Source organism: Pongo pygmaeus, chromosome X, assembly GCF_028885625.2.
Source record: "Pongo pygmaeus isolate AG05252 chromosome X, NHGRI_mPonPyg2-v2.0_pri, whole genome shotgun sequence".
Taxonomy (NCBI): domain Eukaryota; kingdom Metazoa; phylum Chordata; class Mammalia; order Primates; family Hominidae; genus Pongo; species Pongo pygmaeus.
In genome coordinates this window covers 71,612,028-71,632,158 of record NC_072396.2, presented here as the reverse complement: position 1 = coordinate 71,632,158, position 20,131 = coordinate 71,612,028, and the positions used below count along the sequence as shown (strand labels likewise).

At 39.6% G+C, this 20,131-nt stretch overlaps 1 pseudogene; it reads right to left on the bottom strand.

Annotated features, from left to right (window-relative positions):
• Positions 1–14,341: 14,341 nt before the first annotated feature.
• LOC129024115 (nuclear distribution protein nudE-like 1) lies at positions 14,342–16,503 on the bottom strand (annotated as a pseudogene).
• Between the last annotated feature and the right edge of the window lie 3,628 nt (positions 16,504–20,131).

Genomic DNA, 20,131 nt, shown 5'->3' with positions numbered 1-20,131 from the left:
GGTGCTGATATTGGGAAGTCATCCCATGTAACAGGAGTGCGGAACATGAAAGATTGAATCAGAAAAGGAAGGAAAGTCGTTAAAAGAATATATTTCCAGCTGGGCACCTGGGGGTCAATCCCACTGAGGAGCCATGTAGAATGCAATTCAGAGTTGTCCACTGGAGGGACAGAAGAGTAGGAGTCTCTCTACAGCTCCTGTATCCCATTGGTCAGGAGTCACTATGTGCAGTGTTAACTCCCTTTCACCTCCAGACTTGTGCACGCTTCAGAATATTAGAACAGGTTCCCACAGGCAAGAAGAAGCCTGTGGACTTCTGTGAGATAAAGCACAGTGTAGGCAAGTACTGTCAGGTTGAACCTGCCTACATAGTAGTAGATGGAAAGAATACAAGGCAGGGCTTGAAAGGTGTTTGATGCCTACTCTAAATGCAAGGCTACAGTCATCTGAAAAATAGTAGTGGTAGTAGGAGTGTCAAGGAAGCAATTTTACTTTCATTTTATCTTTACTTTTTGTCTTTACATTTTCAAAGAGGCAGCTTGATGTAGTGAATAAGCACACAAACTCTGGAACCAGACTATCTAGGTTTGAAACTCAACTCCATCATTAGTAAATCATGTCATTTTGGACAAGTTACTAAATCTCTCCATGCCTCAGTTTCATCATTGGTGAAATGGAGATAACAATAGCTGCCTAATAGAGTTGTGAGGACTGAGTTAAATGTTAGCTATTAATATTCACAATAGAAGCACATGTTTGGCCAGGCGTGGTGGCTCACACCTATAATCCCAGCACTTTGGGAGGCCGACGTGGGCGGATCATCTGACGTCAGGATTTGGAGACCAACCTGGCCAACATGGGGAAACCCCGTCTCTACTAAAAATACAAAAATTAGCCAGACATGGTTGTGTGTGCCTGTAATCCCAGCTACTCGGGAGGCTGAGGCAGGAGAATTGCTTAAACTCAGGAGCCAGAGGTTGCAATTAGCCGAGATCGAGCCACTGCCTCCAGCCTGGGTAACAGAGCAAGACTCCATCTCAAAAAAAAAAAATAACAATAAAAATAAAAATAAAAAATAAATAAATAAATAAATATTAAAAAAAATAAGAAACACATGTCTGCTGCCCCTCCCCACCCGATTTTGCCCTTCCATACTCTCATCTATTCCCTCACTGGAGACAGAAGATCTTTTATTTTCTATTATTTATAACTTCAGAATTTGGCCTCCTGTTCTTTCTTTCCCATTAACTTGAGTGACTCGTGTGAGAGACAGACAGATACCACACAAAGATGGTAGGACAAGAACTTTTGCTTTTTCTTACATAAAAATATTTAAAAATAAATAAAATTTAAACTAAAAAAATTACATTTGTTGTAAAAATTGAGAACACATAGTTATATAAAAATATGAAGTTAAGTGTTCTGTGTCTGTTGTTAGAATGTGGGGTTTTTTTGTTTTGTTTTTGTTTTTTTGTTTGTGTTTTTTGAGACGGAGGCTCTCTCTGTTGCCCAGGCTGGAGTGCAGTAGTGCTATCTCAGCTCACTGCAACCGCCGCCTCCCAAGTTCAGGTTATTTTCATGCAGCAGCCTACTGAGTAGCTGGGATTACAGGCACATGCCACCAAGCCCAACTAATTTTTGTATTTTTAGCAGAGATGGGGTTTCACCATGTTGGCCAGGCTGGTCTTGAACTACTGACCTCAAGTTATCCTCCTGCCTCGGCCTCCAAAAGTGCTGGGATTACAGGTGTGAACCACTGCACCTGGCCAGAATGTTTTTGTTTTTCAGTAAGACAAAATCAACCCACACTGCTAGTGATGGATTGGAGAAAGCAAGGCCCATGAATTGAGATGGAAAGCCTTGGGGTCAGGCAGTTGGAAGGTGACATAAAACTATTCTGTCAGCAAAGTCAGGCCAAGGGGCTGAGGGAAGCCGATGAGTGAAATGGAACTTGGATAAACTGAGTGGTGAACGTATGTAGCTAGCCAACAGGAGGTGTTCCTTCCCCTGCTGTTTTCTGTTGTTTCTTCTGCCTTTTTTTCTGGTCCTTCACTACCTTGCTTCTTGGCAGCAATGCCTCCCCTTTTTGTAACTGAAAAAAAGGTGAACATGGGGCTACTGTGGACGAATGTATGGTCAATGTTTGTTCTGAATGAGTTCATCTAAAAAGTGCACTTCTGAAAAGCAAACAAAACCTACGCAATTAGGTTGCCATTAAAATGACACACAGTGCAAAGAGCAATGTGTCTGTTGTACTACACACTCCTACTTTCCACCCCTCCCCCATCGCTTTCTTGAGAAGGACGAACCTGATAAGGAAAGAGGAAGAATAGCAAGGAAAGGATACCCTTAGGAGTAGGCAACAGCAACTCAATACTTCCCATGCTTCCCATGTTAAAGTTTGAGGTAAACTTTAATATAAAAAACACCACACGAGGTGTTTTTGATGTAGTGAATAAGCATACAAATTCCACAGGTGCAGTGGCTCATGCCTGTAATCTCAGCACTTTGGGAGGCCGAGACAGGCAGCTCACTTGAGCCAAGAGTTCGAGACCAGCCTGGGCAACATGGCAAAACTCCATATCTACCAAAAAAAAATACAAAAATTAGCTGGGCCTGGTGGCAGCTGCCTGTAGTCCCAGCTACTTGGGCGTCTGAGGCAGGAGGATTGCTTGAGCCCAGGAGGTTGAGGCTGCAGTGAGTCCACTGCCCCCCAGCCTGAGCAACAGAGCAACCAAAGAAGAAAGAAAGAAAGAAAGAAAGAAAGAAAGAAGGAAGGAAGGAAGGAAGGAAGGAAGGAAGGAAGGAAGGGAAGGAAGGAAGGAAGGAGAAAAGAAAAGAAAAGGGAAAGAAAGAAAAGAAAAAAGAGAGAAAGAGAAAGAAATAAAAAAGAAAAGAAAAAGAAAAAGGAAAAAAAAGGAAGGTAAGATGAACCACACGGGAATCATTTTAAAGTTTCCTCTCTAATAAGATTGGGAACAGAGAATCCTGTGAGTGGGCATGACCAAGGGCAGCAGAGGCCACTGAGTTCCTAACACACTGCATGCAGTCCCTTAGGATGAGTAGATGACTCACTAATATCTGAACTACTTGGATACAGATGTATGTATGTATGTATGTATGTATGTATGTGTGTATTTATTTATTTATTTTTTTGAGGCTCACTGCAGCCTCAAACTCAGGCCTTCAAGTGCTTCTCCTGTCTTGGCCTCCCAAAGTGCTGGGATTACAGGTGTAAGCCACTGCTCCCAGCCTACACAAATTTAAAATATATTTAATTCTTCAGTCCAGCCCTCCAAATTATTTCCTACCTCTGTCCATGTGTGGATTCTCAGAAAACTACAAAGTTTTAATGTATGTGAAACGAGGTCTAAGAAAAAGCAAGCAATAAAAGCTCAGGGAACGAGACAAGACCAACTCACGCCTACACTTCGATCCTACTGAGACCCACAATCCACTGATTTGCCACTGTTTTACTGTCTTTCATCCCCCTGATGTCCACTTTTTTTCTCTTTATTCAGTTTAAACTCCACTGGCAATCACCACAATCATTTCTTTGCAACATTCTCAACTCCCTTACCCGTCTTTTGCTTTTATTGCACTCATGTGGCAAGAGTACAGACCTGGTTAAACCCAACACTCTGTATACTTGGTGTTTGCATTGTCAGCTAAATGTAATCAGAGCAAAACATACAACTTTGCTGACTGGTCTCACTTTAAGGGACCACAAAGCTTCATAGACCTTTAATGCTGCCTGGTGATCACGCAAATTTCTTAAGTCCATTTACTTGCCCACTCACCTAAAGATTATATCATACCTTCTTTCTCCTCAAAACTTCAATGTCTCCTCTCTAATCCTGAATTTCAGATGAAAACTTTGCCCCCTACTTCACTGAGAAAATAAAAGCAATCCAAAGAGACCTTCTATTGACCACCACATGTACCCACTTGTTAGCATCCATAAGCACATTCTCTGCCATTGCTCCTCACAACCAACTGTATTATCTAAGGCACTTATATACTAGGTCTGATCCCATATCTTCCCACTCAAGGATAACATCTCAAGATTAAAAGGAAAAGTTCACATACATGAAATGACTGCATTTAAGCAGATTAAAAATATTAACTAACATCTGCATGAATTCTACTATTTTACAAACTAATTGCACGTACATTATTGTACCTTATCTTCACAAAAATTCTATGAGGTAGGTTTTATTCTTATTCCCATTTTGCAAGAAAATGAGACTCCAAAGAGGTAAATTATTTGCTCCAAATTGCTCGGAAATTTGGTTAGTGGTAAAGATGGAATTGAAATTTAGGCCAAGAATAATAATGGAAAATTGGTTTTTATTTTTAATTTACATGAGAGTGCTATGTACAAATCTATGCAAATAAGTTTGAAAGCGTCAAGGAGATAGACTGTTTCTTAGAAAAATTTAAGTGTTCAAACTGACCCAAGAGAATTTAGGAAACCTCATCAGAACAATGACTATGTAAAAATATATTTAAAACTGTCAGAGAATCAGGCTGGCACCATGACTCACTCCTGTAATTCTAGCACTTTGGGAGGCCGAGGCAGGCAGATCACTTGAGGTCGGGAGTTCGAGACCAGCCTGGCCAAAATAGCAAAACCCTGTCTCTACTAAAAATACAAAGCTTAGCTGGGTGGGGTGGTGCATGCCCGTAATCCCAGCTACTCCGCAGGCTGAGGCATGAGAATCGCTTGAACCCAGGAAGCGAGGTTGCAGTGAGCTGAGATTGTGCCAATGCACTCCAGCCTGGGCTTCAGAGTGAGACTCCGTCTCAAAAACAAACAACTGTCAGAGAATCAATCCTCTAAATCAAAAGTTGCCAAATATTTTCTGTAAAAGGCTAGATAGTAAATGTTTTAGGTATGTAGACCATCACTTGTCTCTGTTGCATATTATTCTTTGTTTTATGTCTTTTTGTTTTGGGTTTTTACAGACCTTAAAAATGCAGAAACCAGTCTGACACAGTTGTTCCTGCCTGTAATCCCAGTACTTTGGGAGGTCGAGACAGGAGGATCACTTGAGCCCAGAAGTTCGAGACCAGCCTGGGTAACATGGAGAAACCCCTCTCTACAAAAAATAAAAAAATTAGCCAGGCATGGTTTCACACACCGGTAGTCCCAGCTACTCTGGAAGCTGAAGTGGGTGGATCACTTAAGCCCAGGAGTTCAAGGTTACAGTGAGCTATGATGGCACCACTGCACCCTAGCCTGCGCAGCAGAATGAGACCCTGTCTCAAAAAAAAATAAAAATAAAAATAAAATTAAAAAGTATGCTGTTTAGTTTCCAAATATTTGCGAATTTTTCAAGGTATCATTTTGTTATCAACTTCTTATTTAGTTTCCTTCTGGTTTGAGAACATATTTTGTGTGGCTTATATTCTTTTAAATTTGTTAAGATTTGTTTTATGACTTAGAATATAGTCTGTGTTGGTGAATGATTCAAGTGCACTTGGAAAGAATGTCTCTTCTGCTGTTGTTAGGTGGAGTGTTATCAATTAGGTCAAGTTGGTTGATAATGTACTTCATGTTATCTATATTCTTACAGATTTTCTGCCTACTTGTTCTATCAATTACTGAGAGAGGAGTGTTGAAGTTTCCAACATACCTGTAGATTTATCTATTGCTCCTTTTATTTTTGTTCTATTGCTTCTTTCAGATCTATCAATTTTGCCTCATAGTTTGAAGGAACCAAACTCACCCTTTTATTATTATGTAATATCTGTTCCTAATAATAGCCCTTGCTCTGAACTCTACTTTTTTCTGAAATTAATGTAGATAATCCAGCATAATTCATGTTTGCATAGTATATATTTTGCTATCCTGTTACTTTTCATATAATAGACCTTTTTTTGAGATGGGATCTTGCTGTGTTGCCCAGGCTGGTCTTGAGTTCCTGGGCTCAAGTAATCCTCCCTCCTCAGCCTCCCAAGTAGCTAGAATCACAGGTGCACATCACTGTGCCAGGCTAGATCTTTGTACTTAAAATGAGTTTCTAATAGACAGCATATAGTTGATTCTTACTTTTTTATCCAAATGTTTGTATTTTAATGGATATGTTTAGACTATTCACATTAAAAAGAGTATTGACATGATTAGATTTACATATACCATCTTGCAATTTGTTTTATATTTACATATATATTGCAATTTGTTTTATATTTACATATACCATCTTGCAATTTGTTTTATATTTGTTCTATCTGATTTTATATTTGTTCCATCTGATTCTGCTGCCCTTCATCTCTTTTTCTGACTTTCTTATTATTCTTATCATTCTATATTCTTATTATTCTTATCATTCTATATTTTTTGTTTGTTTGTGTTTTTTGAAATGGAGTCTTACTCTGTCACCCAGACTGGAGTGCAGTGGCATGATCTCGGCTCACTGCAACCTCCACCTCCCGGGTTCAAGCAATCCTCCCACCTCAGCCTTCCAAGCAACTGGGACTACAAGCACCCGACCCTTGCTGATTTTTGTATCTTTAGTAGAGACGGGGTTTCACCATGTTGGATAGGCTGGTCTCGAACTCCTGACCTCAGGTGATCCACCAGCCTCAGCCTCCCAAAGTGCCGGGATTACAGGCATGAGCCACCATGTCCGGCCCCAGTCATTCCATTTTTTTATCTTTGTTAATTTATTGGTTGTAACTCTTTGTTGTGTTGGTATAGTGATTGCTTTAGGGTTTATGTTAAATAGTTTTAATATATCACAGTCTACCTTCAAATGATTTATGCTGTTAGATTCACAGTATGAGACCTGTATTTACCAGTATGAGGATGCTTCCATTTCTCCCTTCTGGTCTTTGTGCCCTTATTGTCACACAGTTTACTTCTACATATGTTACAAACTCTGTCATATGTTGTTGCTGTTTTTCTTCTTTTGAAACAGGGTCTCACATTGTCACCCAGGCCGGAGTACAGTGGTACAATCTCGGCTCACTTCAGCCTCGACCTCTTGGGCTCAAGCAATCCTCCCGCCTCAGCCTCCCGAGTAGCTGGGACTATAGGCACACACCACAATGTCAGGCTAATGTATATATATGATATGTATATATATATACACACACAATATATATATATTATATAGTATATATATAATATATACACACACAATATACATAATATATAGTATGTATATAATATATAATGTGTGTATAATTATAATATATATAATGTATATAATATATAATGTGTGTATAATTATAATATATATACATATCACACTATATATAATATATATACACTATATATTATATATAGTATATATACACACACTGTATATTATATATAGTATATATATAATGGTGTGTGTATATATATTATATATATTATAATATTGTATATATTATATATATTATATATGTATATATTTTTTATATATATATATATATATATATATATATATATATAGCTTTGGGAGATATACCTAATGCTAGATGACGAGTTGATGGGTGCAGTGCACCAGCATGGCACATGTATACATATGTAACTTACCTGCACGTTGCGCACATGTACCATAGAGCCTAAAGTATAATAATAATAATAATAATAAAAATAAAAAATAAATAAATAAAATAATAAGTGTTAAATAAAATAATAACAAAAAACTTAATAATTAGCCAAAAATGGTGGTGCGTACCTGTGGTCCCAGCTACTCAGGAGGCTGAGGTGGGAGAATGACTAGAAGGCTGCAGTGAGCTACAGTTGCACCACTGAACTCTAGCCATGGCTGGGTAAGGTGGCTTACCTGTAATTCAAGCACTTTGGAAGGCTTGAGGTGGGAGGATCACTTGAGCCTAGTAGTTTGAGACCAGACTGGGCAATATAATGAGGCCTTGTCTCTACAAAATACATATATATATAATATATATATACACACACTATTATATGTATACTATATTATAGTATAGTATATACTATATATATACTATATATATAGTATATACTATATATATACTATATATATAGTATATACTATATATATAGTATATATATAGTATATACTATATATATAGTATATATATAGTATATACTATATATATAATATAGTATATACTAATATATACTATATATATAGTATATACATTATCTATATATTATCTCTATCTATATATTGTATATATATTATACAATATATAATAATTGTAGATTATTATATATATCTACAATATACTATATATATATTATCTCTACAAAATACATATATATAATATATATATACACACACTATTATATGTATACTATATATAATATATATATAGTATACTATATATATAGTATATACTATAGTATATTATATAGTATATACTATAGTATATACTATAGTACTAATATATATATACTATATATTAGTATATATATATTATATATAGTATACATATAATAGTGTGTGTATATATATATTATATATATGTATTTTGTAGAGATAATATATATATTATATATTGTAGATATATATAATAATCTACAATTATTATATATTGTATAATATATATACAATATATAGATAGAGATAATATACAGATAGAGATAATGTATATATAATATAGTATATATTAGTATATACTATATTATATATATAGTATATACTATATATATAGTATATATATAGTATATAGTATATATATAGTATATACTATACTATATATAGTATACATATAATAGTGTGTGTATATATATATTATATATATATGTATTTTGTAGAGACAAGTCCTCATTATATTGCCCAGTCTGGTCTCAAACTACTAGGCTCAAGTGATCCTCCTACCTCAAGCCTTCCAAAGTGCTTGAATTACAGGTAAGCCACCTTACCCAGCCATGGCTAGAGTTCAGTGGTGCAACTGTAGCTCACTGCAGCCTTCTAGTCATTCTCCCACCTCAGCCTCCTGAGTAGCCGGGACCACAGGTACACACCACCATTTTTGGCTAATTATTAAGTTTTTTGTTATTATTTTATTTATTTATTTATTTATTTATTTATTATTATTATTATTATTATTATTATACTTTAGGCTCTATGGTACATGTGCACAACGTGCAGGTAAGTTACATATGTATACATGTGCCATGCTGGTGCACTGCACCCACCAACTCGTCATCTAGCATTAGGTATATCTCCCAAAGCTATCTCTCCCCCCTCCCCCCACCCCACAACAGTCCCCGAAGTGTGATGTTCCCCTTCCTGTGTCCATGTGTTCTCATTGTTCAATTCCCACCTATGAGTGAGAATATGCGGTGTTTGGTTTTTTGTTCTTGTGATAGTTTACTGAGAATGATGATTTCCAATTTCATCCATGTCCCTACAAAGGACGTGAACTCATCATTTTTTATGGCTGCATAGTATTCCATGGTGTATATGTGCCACATTTTCTTAATCCAGTCTATCATTGTTGGACATTTGGGTTGGTTCCAAGTCTTTGCTATTGTGAATAATGCCGCAATAAACATACGTGTGCATGTGTCTTTATAGCAGCATGATTTATAGTCCTTTGGGTATATACCCAGTAATGGGATGGCTGGGTCAAATGGAATTTCTAGTTCTAGATCCCTGAGGAATCGCCACACTGACTTCCACAAGGGTTGAACTAGTTTACAGTCCCACCAACAGTGTAAAAGTAACACTTATTATTTTATTTAAATAATAAGAAAGAAAGGTCTTTCTATTCACACATGTAACTACCCTTTCTAATGCTTTTCATTCCTGTGTATTCTGTGTATAGATCCAGGTTTCCAACTGGTGCCATTTGTCTACCACTTGAAGAAATTTTTAAAATATTTTTTGTAGTGTGGGTCTACTGGAAATGAATTATTTTAGTGGTTTTATGTCTGAAAATAGCTTTATTAAAACTTCAGGCCAGGTGCGGTGGCTCAAGCCTGTAATCCCAGCACTTTGGGAGGCCGAGGTGGGCAGATCACGAGGTCAGGAGATCAAGACCATCCTGGCTAACATGGTGAAACCCCGTCTCTACTAAAAATATAAAAAATTAGCCAGGCATGGTGGCGGGCACCTGTAGTCCCAGCTACTCGGGAAGCTGAGGCAGGAGAATGGCGTGAACCCGGGAGGCAGAGTTTGCAGTGAGCTGGGATCACGCCACTGCACTCCAGCCTGGGCAATAGAGCAAGACTCCGTCTCAAAAAAAAAAAAATTTCAGCAGGGCCAGGCATGGTGGCTCATGTCTATAATCCCCGCACTTTGGGAGGCTGAGGCAGATGGATTGCTTGAGCTCAGGAGTTTGAGACCAGCCAGGGAAAAACGGCGAAACTCCACCTCTACAAAAAGTACAAAAAATTAGCCATGCATCGTGACTGTGGTCCCAGCTACTCCACAGGCTGAGGTGGGAGGATCACCTGAGCCCAGGGAGGTTGAGGGTGCAGTGAGCTGTGATCATGCCACTGCACTTCAGCCTGGGCGACAGAATGAGACCCTGTCACAAAAAAAAAAAAGGAAAGAAAGAAAGAAAGAAAGAAAGAGAGAGAGAGAGAGAGAGAGAGAAGGAAAGAAAGAAAGAAAGAAAGGAAGGAAGGAAGGAAGGAAGGAAGGAAGGAAGGAAGGAAGGAAGGAAGGAAGGAAGAAAGAGGAAGAAAGAAACTTCAGGGCCAAGTGTGGTGGCTCACACTTGTAATCCCAGTACATTGGGAGGCAAAGGTGGGAAGATTGCTTGAGCCAGGAGTTTGAGATCAGTCTGGGCAGGATGGCAAGAACCTGTCCCTGCAAAAAACTTAATAATTAGCCAAATATGGTGGTGCGTACCTGTGGTCCCAGCTACTCAGGAGGCTGAGGTGGGAGAATGACTTGAACCCAGGAGGTTAAGGCTGCAGTGAGCTACAATTGCACCACTGAACTCTAGCCTAGGCAACAGAATGAGACCTTGTCTCAAAAAACAAATTAATTCTGAGTTTGATGTCTTCCCTGGAAAAACTAAACAAATAAATGAAATTTCAGGGGTTTTGTAACAGCTTTATTGCGATATAATTCACATGTCCTATGATTCACTCCTTTCAAGTGTGCAATTGAATGATATTTGATATATTCCCAGAGATATGCATCTATCACCACAATCAATTTTATAACACTTTCATTGTCCCAGACAAGAGCTCTGCACCCCTTAATCATCATCCTCAAACCCCCCATTGCCCACCACCAGCCCTGGGAAACTACTAATTTATTTTCTGTCTCCATACATTTGCCTGTTCTGGACATTTTATATAAATGGAATCATATAATATGTGGGCTTCTTTCACTTAGCATAGTGTTTTCAAGTTTCATCCATGCTATAGCATGAATGTAGCATTTAATTCCTTTTTACAGCTGAATAATATTCCATTGTACAGACATGCCATGCTTTGCTTATCCATTCATCAGTTCATGGACATTGGGTTATTTCCATTTTTCAGCTATTATGAGTAATGCTGCTGTGAACTTTTGCATGTAGTACATGGACATAAGTTTTCATTTCTCTTGAGTATGTATCTAGGAGTGAAATTGCTGGGTCTTATGGTTACTCCATGTTTAACCTTTTGAGAAACTTTCAAGCCATTTACCAAAATAGCTATGCCATTTTACATTTCCACTAGCAATGTATGAAGCCTTCAATTTTTTTCACATCATTACCAACATTTGTTATTGCATATATTTTTAATTATAGCCATCCTAGTGGGTGTGAAGTGATATATAATTTTGGATTTGATTTGCATTTCACAAATGTCACAGATATCACAATTACATGATGTTGAGTATCTTTTCATTTCGTTATTGACAATTTATGTAGCTTCTTTGGAGAGATATCTATTCAAATCCTTTACCTATTTTAAATTGAGTTATTTGACTTTCTATTGTTGAGTTTTTAAGAGTTCCTTAAATATTATAGATACATGCTTCTTATCAGAAATACGCTTTGCAAATACTTTCTCTCATTTTGTGGGTTGCTTTTTCAACTTCTTTATGGCATCTATCTTAGTTCATTTTCTGTTGCTATAACAATACCACAGACTGGGTAATTTATAAAGAAAATACGTTTATTTAGTTCACAGTTCTGGAGGCTAGGGAGTCCAAGAGCATTGCACCAGCATCTGGTGAGGGCCTTCTTACTGTGTCATAACATGGCAGAGGGCATCACACGGCTAGAGGACAAGAGCAAGAGGCCACAGAAAGCTTGCTTTTATAGCAAAGCCACTCTCATGATAACAAGCCCACTCCCATGATAGTGACATTAATCCATTCATGAGGGAAGAAGGATTAAGTTTCCAACACATAGGCTAGGCACAGTGGCTGACACCTGGAATTCCAGGTGAGCCCAATGAGTCATAGTGGCACCACTGCACTCCAGCCCGGGTGACAGAGTGAGATTCTGTCTCAAAAAAAAAAAAAAAAGTTTCTGACACATAAACTTTTGAGAGACACATATAAAACATGGCAGTATTTTTAATTTTGATATTTAATTTTTAATTTTGATGAATCTTAATCTATTACTTATCTTTTGTTGCTTGTGCTTTTGGTATCATACCTAATCTAAGGTCATGAAGATTTGCAGTTATATTTTCCTCTGAAAATTTTATAGTTTTAGCACTTATGTTTAGGTTTATTATCCATTTTGAGTTAACTTTCATATATGGTATAAGATAAGGTCTAAGTTCAACTTTTGCAGCTGGATATCCAGTTATTCCAACATCATTTATTGAAAACACTACTTATTTTCTCCCGTGAATTGTTTTGGTATCCTTGTTGAAATCAATTGACCATCAAAGTAAAGGTTTATCTCAGAACCCTCAATTAAATTCCATTGATCTATATGTTTATTCTTATGCCAAAACAACACAGTTTTGACTGTGTACTTTTCTAGTGAATTTTAAAATCAGAAAATGTCGGTTCTCCAACTCTGTTCCTCTTTTTTTCTATGAAATTTATTGTTTCTACACTAAAAGACTTTTTTCGAGGGGAAGTATTTTTTTAACCGTGTTATGATCCTACACAGCTACCCAGAGTAGGACACTATCGTAAGTCATTAACATGCCGTATGAGTTCTGAATAAATAAAATCTATAAAACACAAGTTATATATAAATATCTTAGTCATGTTTACAAACCTGTGTATTAGGTTGGTGCGAAAGTAATTGCCCTTAAATCTCTTGCTTCATCTTTTAAACTCTGTACAGAGACCAACAACATTCATTTTCTTTTTTTTCTTTTTTTTTTTTTTTTGAGGATGAGAAATACTGGAGGACTTTATTTAATTATTTGAGACTTTTTTTGACTTTTTTATATTTTTTTAATTATACTTTAAGTTCTAGGGTACATGTGCACAACGTGCAGGTTTGTTATATATGTATACATGAGCCATGTTGGTGTGCTGCACCCATTAACTCATCATTTACATTAGGTATATCTCCTAACACTATCTCTCCCCCCTCCCCCTACCCCACAACAGGCCCCAGTGTGTGATGTTCCCCTTCCTGTGTCCAGGTGTTCTCATTGTTCAGTTCCCACCTATGAGTGAGAACATGCGGTGTTTGGTCTAAAGACATTCATTTTCATGAAGTTCACTTTCTAAAAATGCATTTCATTTATTAAAGGTAATGGCAAAACCGCAATTACTTTTGCACCAACCCAATACAATGAAGCAAATGTAAACACTAAATGCAGCATGACAGTGATCAAGCAATGCCCAGAGAACCGCTTTTGGTGAGTCCGCCCCCCAGGAGCTGGCACCAGCCAGCCCTGGAGTCAGGCTACTCAACCCTTCCAAAACCAACTGGGCTAGCCCTCAGAGGAGAAAAAAGGTCTGAAGATGTCATAGACCTGAAGGACTGGAAAGCTGGTGAGAGGTTGCCTGCCAGCTCTCCACCCACCGAGTCTGAGGCACACAGAGAAGAAGACAGCACAGAGGCTTAGCCTGTGTGCCCAGGCCCCAGAGGCTCCTGCCATCTGGGGCTCTGACAGGCATTTTGCTGCTTTGGGAGGCAAGTCCATGGAATGGTAACTGCTTAAGTAAAATCAGAAGGTCCAGAAAATTTTCTCTAATTCAGTAACCTTCCTGACTTTTTGCCAGAAACAGGCCCGAACAGTGAGGGGTGGAGTTGGGGTCACATGATCATGAGCACTGAAGATGCTTGAGTGGGAGCTCAGAAAGAAGGCACACATTGACCTGATTTGGTGGAGAACTTCTAGAAGATTTGCAATGTCCTAAACACAACTAAATCCTGTCAGTACAGCAGAGTGGGGGCTATGAGGCAGGTGTGATGAATGGGTACTTCTCCATCCAGTGACCAAGTAATACACATATGTATCACCTTGTGACCCACACAAGTGCAATCATATGAAGCCAACTTCACTATGGTAAGAAGAGAAAATAGCCAGTATTGATATTGTGCAGAGTCCTGGGGCTAGGCCGGGCCCAGCAGCCGCCACTGCATGCAGCCTGCCCCCTGCCAGCGGTGGGAAGGCAGTTGGAGGGGCATGGGGCTGGGCCCTGGCACCAAGGGGTGAGGCATGGGTGTATTGGGTTGTTGGAGGAGGACAAGAGCCCCCACTTGGAGGCCAAGCACTCACACTGAAAGGCAGCATACCCAGTGCTGGCAGCAGGCATGAGGAGCGCAGACCGGGAGAAGGAGGAGCTGGATTAAAGCCGTTTACTGCATTATGAACAATGTAGGAAATGTGACTTTTTTTTTTTTGAGACAGTCTCACTCTGTCGCCCAGGCTGGAGTGCAGTGGCACGATCTCAGCTCACTGCAACCTCCGCCTCCTGGGTTCAAGCGATTCTCCTGCCTCAGCCTCCCCAGTAGCTGTGACGACGGGCATGCGCCACCACGCCGGGCTCATTTCTGTATTTTTAGTAGAGACAGGGTTTCACCATGTTGCCCAGACTGGTCTCGAACTCCTGGCCTCAAGTGATCTGCCTGCTTTGGCCTCGCAAGGTGCTGGGATTACAGGCGTGAGCCACGGCGCCTGGCCTTTTTTTTTTTTTTTTCTTTTGAGACAGAGTCTCATTCTGTCACCCAGGCTGGAGTGCAGTGGTGCTATCTGGGCTCACTGCAACCTCTGCTTCCTGGGTTCAAGCGATTCTTGTGCCTCAGCCTCTTGAGTAGCTGGCATTACAGGTGCCCACCACCATGCCCAGCAAATTTTTGTAATTATAGCAGAGATGAGGTTTCACCATGTTGGCCAGGCTGGTCTCGAACTCCTGACCTTAAGTGATCCACCCGCCTCGGCCTCCCAAACTGCTGGGATTACTGCCTGGCCGGAAGTATGACTTTTTCTTGGCCTTCATCTGATTGGGAGACTGTTGTACAATTGGCATTCAGCACCCCACTGTTAACATTTCCTGAAACATAGTACTTTCACATTTGGTCCTTTGCAAAATTTCTGCAAGCTGCTAATTATGATTGTAAAGTCCCTAATTTTCCTAAGAGATCCCCCATGGTCATTAATGCTGATAGCCCAGCAGAAGGAGTTAGTGGACTGGTACCAAAACCACTTAGTGTAGCTTTCGGGAAGGAAAACTGTTCTCCTTTCCTTTGCCAATAGGAGTGGCTGGCAAAAAGAGTGATCCTTGGACAGCGGAATCTATCTTTTCACCATTTAGAGTTGGAGAAGTAGGAGCCAAGTTTCTGGTTACTTGCTTTCCAGTACTGCTAGTTCTTGCCCTTAAATCTCTTGCTTCATCTTTTAACCTCTGTACAGAGACCGACAACATTCCTTTTCATGAAGTTCACTTTCTAAAAATGCATTCCGTTCAATGGCCTGATTTAGCCTTTGTTCAAAGTCTTCCAGTGAAGGCCAGGTGTGGCGGCTCACACCTGTAATCCCAGCACTTTGGGAGGCCAAGGCGGGTGGATTACTTGAGGTCAGGAGTTCGAGACCAGCCTGGTCAACATGGCGAACTCGGGAGGTGGAGGTTGCAGTGAGCCGAGATCTCACCACTGCTCTCCAACCTGGGCGACAGAGCGAGACTCCGTCTCAAACAAAACAAAACAAAACAAAAACAACGTCTTTTAGTGAAACTATTATTGCCCTTTTTGCTTGCTACGGGTCGTCATTGGCCTGTTCCAGCTCTCTCACATACTTAAGCAACCACACCTCAATGGCCCACATCTGACTTAAATCATCTAATATTGAGACCTGCTTGTAGCTCTGTGCATATTGATGTTCTGGTTTTTCCTTCAATGCCTCCACTTCATATTTCAGACTTTGGCTATAAAGCTGCAAGTCTCTATTTCTTTGTTCAGACTGTGCTAATTGTGCTGCCAAGTCTGCTTCTAAATTTCTGCTTCCTTCCTGAAATTCAACTAGCTCATCTCAAGCTTCCTGGAAGCTATGTTTGTACTTCAAGGACATTTCCTTCCAATAAACAGTTTCATCCTTTAAACTTGAAAAATCTGGCATATGTTCATCATCCATGATCAAAAAAGTCTCTAATGTGTCAAAAGCGTATGTTCACCAGTGCTTGACCCACGTCTGTGCTCCACTTGTTTGGCCAGGCTAACCCAGCTGCTCAGCTTCATTCCTCTCCACAGCTCTGAGCTCCACTCCGTTCTGTTCCTCTTTCTTTAGGTCATTTAGCTATTCTGGGTCCTTTGAATTTTCATATGAATTTTAGAATCAGCAAATTTCTGAAAAAAAAAGTTGACTGAGTTTTTTTTGTTTGGTTTTTTTTTTTTTTTTTTATGTGTGTGTATTTCTTGCAGAAATTGGAGTCTCATTTTATTGCCCAGGCTGGTCTCGAACTCCTGGCTTCAAGCAATCCTCTCACCTGTAGCCTCCCAAAGTGCTGAGATAACAGGGGTGAGCCACCATCCCCAGCCGTGACTGGGATTTTGGTAGTGATTGCATTGCATCTGTAGATGAATTTGAGGAGAATTGCTATCTTAAAAATATTAGGTCTTGGGCCAGGCACAGTGGCTCATGCCTGTAATCTCAGAACTTTGGGAGGCCAAGGCAGGAGGATCACCTGAGATCAGGTGTTCAAGGCCAGCCTGGCCAACATGGCAAAACCCCGTCTCTACTAAAAATACAAAAATTAGCCGGGCATGGTGGCGGATGTCTGTAATCTCAGCTACTTGGGAGGCTAAGGCAAGAGAATCGCTTGAACCCAGGAGGCAGAGGTTGCAGTGAGCCAAGATCACCCCACTGCACTCTAGCCTGGGCAACAGAGCGAGACTCCATCTCAAAATAAATAAATAAATAAATAAAATTAAGTCTTCCCAATACATGAGCATGGTATATCTATCTTTCATTTTATTTAGATCTTTCATTTCTTTGAACAATGTTTTATAATTTTTAGAGTATGACTTTTATTTATTTATTTTTGTTAAATTTATTCCTTAGCATTTTATTCTTTTTGAAGCTCTTTTAATGGGATACCTTCTTAATTTAATTTTTGGATTGCATGTTACATGTGTGTAGAAATACAACTGCTTTCTGTATATTGAGTTTGTATCTTACAAACTGGTTGACTTTTTTTTTTAGTTGTAATAGTTTTTTTGTAGGCCAGTCGTGGTGGCTTACACCTGGAATCCCAGCACTTTGGTAGGCCAAAATGGAAGGATCGCTTGAAGCCAGGAGTTCAAGGCTGGCCTGAGCCACGAAGCGAGACCACATCCCTACAAAAAATACAGGCACACGCCTGTAATCCCAGCTACCCGAGAGGCTGAGTTAGAAGGATTACTTGAGCCCAGGAGTTTGAGGATGCAACGAGCCGGATCGCACGACTGCTTTTGTGTGGCCACTGCACTCCAGCCTGCCTGACAGTGAGACCCCATCTCTAAAGAAAAATAGATTTTTGTGAGTTCTTTATGATTTTCTTGTAAGAGACGGGGTCTCACTATGTTGCCCAGCCTGGAGTACAATGGCTATTCACAGATGTGATCATGGTGCACTAAAGCCTTGAATTCCTGGGCTCATGTGATCCTCCTGCCTCAGCCTTCCAAGTCGCCAGGACTACAGGTGTGTGCCATTGTGCCCACATGGATTCACTAAGACTTTTTTTTTTTTTTTTGAGATGGCTCTTGTTCTCCAGGCTGGAATGCAATGGCGTGATCTTGGCTCACCTCAACCTCCGCCTCCCGGTTCATATGATTCTCCTGCCTCAGCCTCCCAAGTAGCTGGGATTACAGGTATGTGCCACCACGCCCAGCTAATTTCGTATTTTTAGTAGAGACAGGGTTTCTCCATGTTGACCAGGCTGGTCTCGAACTCCCAACCTCAGGTGATCTGCCCACCTCGACATTCCAAAGTGCTGGGATTACAGGCATGAGCCACTGTGCCTGGCCAGATTTTTTATATACAATATCATGTCTTTGACAAATAAAGATAGTTTTATTTCTTCCTTTCATTTCTGTATGCCTTTTACTTCTTTTACTTGTCCAGCTGTCCTTGCTAGAACCTTCAGTACAATATTGAATGGAAGTAGTACTCTTGTCTTGTTCCTGACTGTAGGGAGAAAGCATTCAGTCTTTTTCTTTTAAGTAAAATGTAAAGTAATATGTGGGATTTTCACAGATGCTCTTTACTGAGTTGAGTAAGTTCCCTTCTGTTCCTAATCTGTTGAGTGTTTTTATCATGAAAGCTTGTTGGATTTTGTCAAATGCGTTTTTTTGCTTCTATTGAGATGATCATGACCTTATTCTATTGATTTTTATGTAGTATAATAATTTTTAGATATTAAGCCAACCTTGGATTCCTTGGATAAATACAACTTAGCCATGTTATAGAATCCATTTTATATGTTAATGAATTTATTTTGCTAGTAGTTTGCTGAAGATTATTGTGTCTGTACTCATCAGTCATATTGGTCTGTAATTTTTTTTCCTTTAATTTTCTTCTCCAGTTTTGATGTCTGGGTAATTCTGTCTTCATAGAATGAATTGTGAAGTGATTCTTTGTATTCTAATATTTGAAAGTACATGTTAAGAATAAGTATTAATTCTTTTTAAAAAATATTTTGGGCCAGGCATGGTGGCTCACTCTTGTAATCCAAGCACTTTGGGAGGCTGAGGAGGGAAGATCATCTGAGGTCAGGAGTTCGAGACCAGCCTGGCCAAAATGGTGAAACTCTGTCTCTACTAAAAATACTAAACATTATCTGGGCATAGTGGTGCACACCTGTAATCCCAGCTACTCAGGAGGCTGAGGCAGGAGAATCACTTGAACCTGGGAGTTGGAGGTTGCAGTGAGCTGAGATCACACCACTGCACTCCAGCCTGGGCAATAGAGTGAGACTCTGTCTCAAAAAAAAAATCTTTTTAGGCTGAACACAGTGGGTCATGCCTATAATCTCAGCACTTTGGGAGGCCAAGGCAGCCTGGCCAACATGGAGAAACCCCGTCTCTACAAAAAATACAAAAATTAGCCGGGCATGGTGGTGGGTGCCTGTAATCCCAGCTACTTGGGAGGCCGAGGCATGAGCATCGCTTGAACCTGAGAGGCGGCAGTTGCAGTGAGTTGAGATGGCACCCCTGCACTCCAGCCTGGGCAGCAGAGTGAGTCTCTGTCTCAAAAAAAATTTTTTTTAAATATATGAAAATAAATTTACTAGTGAAGCCATCTGGGTGATTTTCTTTCTTTTTCTTTCTTTTTTTTTTTCCCAGACCAGGCTGGAGTGCAGTGGAGCAATCTCAGCTCACTGCGTGCAACCTCCGCCTCCCAGGTTCAAACAATTCTCCTTCCTCAGCCTCCTGAGTAGCTGGGATTACAGGTGGTCACCACCATGCCCAGCTATTTTTTTTTTCATATTTTTAGTAGAGATGGGGTTTCACCACGTTGGTCAGGCTGGTCTCAAACTCCTGACCTCAAATGTTCCACCTGCCTCGGCCTTCCAAAGTGCTGGGATTACAGGCACGAGCCACTGTGCCCTGCCTGGGCCTATGATTTTCTTTGTGGCAAGATTTAAAATTACCTCTTCAATCTCCTTAAATGCTACAGGTCTATTGAGGTTTTTAATATCTTCTTGTGTCAGTATCAGTAGTTTGTGTCTTCATAAAAATGTGTTCTTTTCATTGAGTTTATCTGATTTGTTGGCATAGAATTGTCTGTAGTATCCCCTTCTAATGCATTTTATTTATTTATTTATTTATTTATTTATTTATTTATTTTTTATTTATT